At 40.4% G+C, this 2,220-nt stretch overlaps 2 non-coding genes across 2 annotated transcripts; both read left to right on the forward strand.

The window, feature by feature from the left end:
* Positions 1–359: 359 nt before the first annotated feature.
* On the forward strand, positions 360–431 carry Trnat-cgu. Its single transcript has one exon. It is a non-coding gene; the product is annotated as a tRNA-Thr (tRNA).
* A 1,042-nt stretch (positions 432–1,473) lies between these two features.
* Trnat-cgu lies at positions 1,474–1,545 on the forward strand. The gene has a single exon. It is a non-coding gene; the product is annotated as a tRNA-Thr (tRNA).
* Positions 1,546–2,220: the final 675 nt, after the last annotated feature.

The raw sequence follows: 2,220 nt of genomic DNA on the forward strand, positions 1-2,220 counted from the left end.
TTGGACAAGCATCGAATTTTGCAGCGTAATAAGTTTGAATTTTCGAAAAGCGTCGAACTTCTTAGCTTAATAAGTACAAAAATTCGACTTCCGTCGAATTTCTCGATATGGAAAGTTCAAAAATCGAAATCTTTCGAACCGCTTGAATCGATCATCGAACCTTCGGTTCGAAAAAGTTCACGGCATTCCTACTAAGGGTGGACGGATGGGCCCTTTCCTGGGAGTGGGGCGTCCCGACAAAAAGCATTTCATGCTTTTGAATCTCAGCTCGAAACGCTGTACATATATTAAGGTGTAGGAAAGTGTTCTTGGAATGCCGTGGCGGTTCTAGTTTATCCCGTGAAAGGCTTAGGATAACTGCCGCTATAGCTCAGTGGTAGAGCACTGGTCTCGTAAACCAGGGGTCGTGAGTTCAAACCTCACTGGCGGCATCTGGTTTTGCCTTTTTTTATTTTTGTACCATACTTCAGGCTTCTAGGAGCGGTGAAGCTGTCAATTCTTTCAAATGTCACGCAGCTCGTAGTTTTCCTATTGTGGCGATCCTAGAAAATGTCGGTTCTTGTTTAAAGATGAGCGTTCCAGCGGTATCCGGGGTCTCATCTTTGGAGCTGCATAGCTCTACAATGATGCTGAAAGTTATCCTTGCATTATAGTATCGAATCTTTTAGAAGTCACACACAACTGTTGACATTTATCGGCCTTTAAAGCGCGGTCTTTTTAAAACGTGCAACGGCATTTTATCAAAAAAAACAAAAAAACAACCTCGTATGTAGTTTATTTTGTAAATGAAACTTGTTGGAAGCGGCACCTATATGTTTTCTCTGATACAGCACTCATTTTGAGAAAGTATGGCATGTAAAATATGGTTAACGTGCATGTCACTGCTTATATTTCGTCAGCTGTGTCAAGAGTGTGTATTCGCCACAGAATGAGGTGTGTGGCAGAGAAAGACAGAAGAGGGGGTGAATAAATTAGCTGACGATTCTAATTACTTTTAGTTTGCCATTAAATCATAATAAAGTATAATAGAGGCCTAACACGACATAGATTTATAAAAAGGCAGTGAGGGTGCAGGCGAACTGGTGATAGGGAATGATTATCTTTAAAACCCGATACTGTGGTGAGCTAACGTAGGAAACTTCGAAGTCGAAGGAAAAAGAGAAGTCTTCTGCGCCTTTTCTCTTCTACTTCAAAGTTTTCTATCTTTCCCTCACCACAGTCTCGCGTTTTAAACGTCAGGATATATATGTTCGTTCGACAATTTTAATAAACCAGATAGCCATGAACACCAGCTTCGAACTCCTATTTGTTGCCAAATGCGAGCGTATTGAGTGTGGTGTTCAGTGAAAAAGGATTCCATGCTTTAAATCGTGTCTCGGAAAGCTTTAGATTTATTAAGCTGTGAAAAAAAAAAAAGTGTTCTTAGATTGATGTAGGGGTTCTAGTTTATCCCGTGCAAGCCTGAGGATAACTGCCGCTATAGCTCAGTGGTAGAGCACTGGTCTCGTAAACCAGGGGTCGTGAGTTCAAACCTCACTGGCGGCATCCGCTTTTATCTTGTTATTTTTTTTCTTAGTTTTGTTTTATGTTTATGGTTTCTAGGCGCGGTGAAGCTGTCAATTCTTTCAAACACCACACAGTTTCTGGTTTTCCTTTTGTTGCAATCCTGGACATATCGTTTTTTGTTTGAAGATGTGCGTTCCAGCGGCATCCGTGGAGCGGATCCATCTGTGGAGCGGCGTAGCTCCACATTGATTCTGAACGTTTTCTTAGCATTATAGTTTCGAATCTTCTAGAAGTCACACAAAACGGCTGATATTTTTCTGCCTTTATAGCGCGGTATTTTTTCTTAAAAGAAGAACAAGAAAAAAAAAAAAAAAACTTCGTGTGTTGTTATTGTGTAACTAGAACTCATTGGAAGCGGTACACATTTATTTACAACGGTTGTATCGTGAAAGTATAAGTGCAAAAGAGGGTTAAGGTTCGTGTCACTAATTCTATTTCGTCAGCTGTGTCAAGAGTGTGCATTAGCTGCAGGATGATGTGTGTGGCAGAGAAATGACAGAAAAAGGGGGGGGGGGTGAATGAATTTCCTAAAAATGCTTATTACCTTTCATTTCCTTTCATTTATAATAAAGTATAATAAAAGCGCAAACACGACATAGATTATTGAAAAAACAGTGAGTGTGCGGCGAGCTGGTGATAGTTAATCATGATGCT

Source organism: Ixodes scapularis, unplaced genomic scaffold (assembly GCF_016920785.2).
Source record: "Ixodes scapularis isolate PalLabHiFi unplaced genomic scaffold, ASM1692078v2 ptg002371l_1__unscaffolded, whole genome shotgun sequence".
NCBI classification, from domain to species: Eukaryota; Metazoa; Arthropoda; class Arachnida; order Ixodida; family Ixodidae; genus Ixodes; species Ixodes scapularis.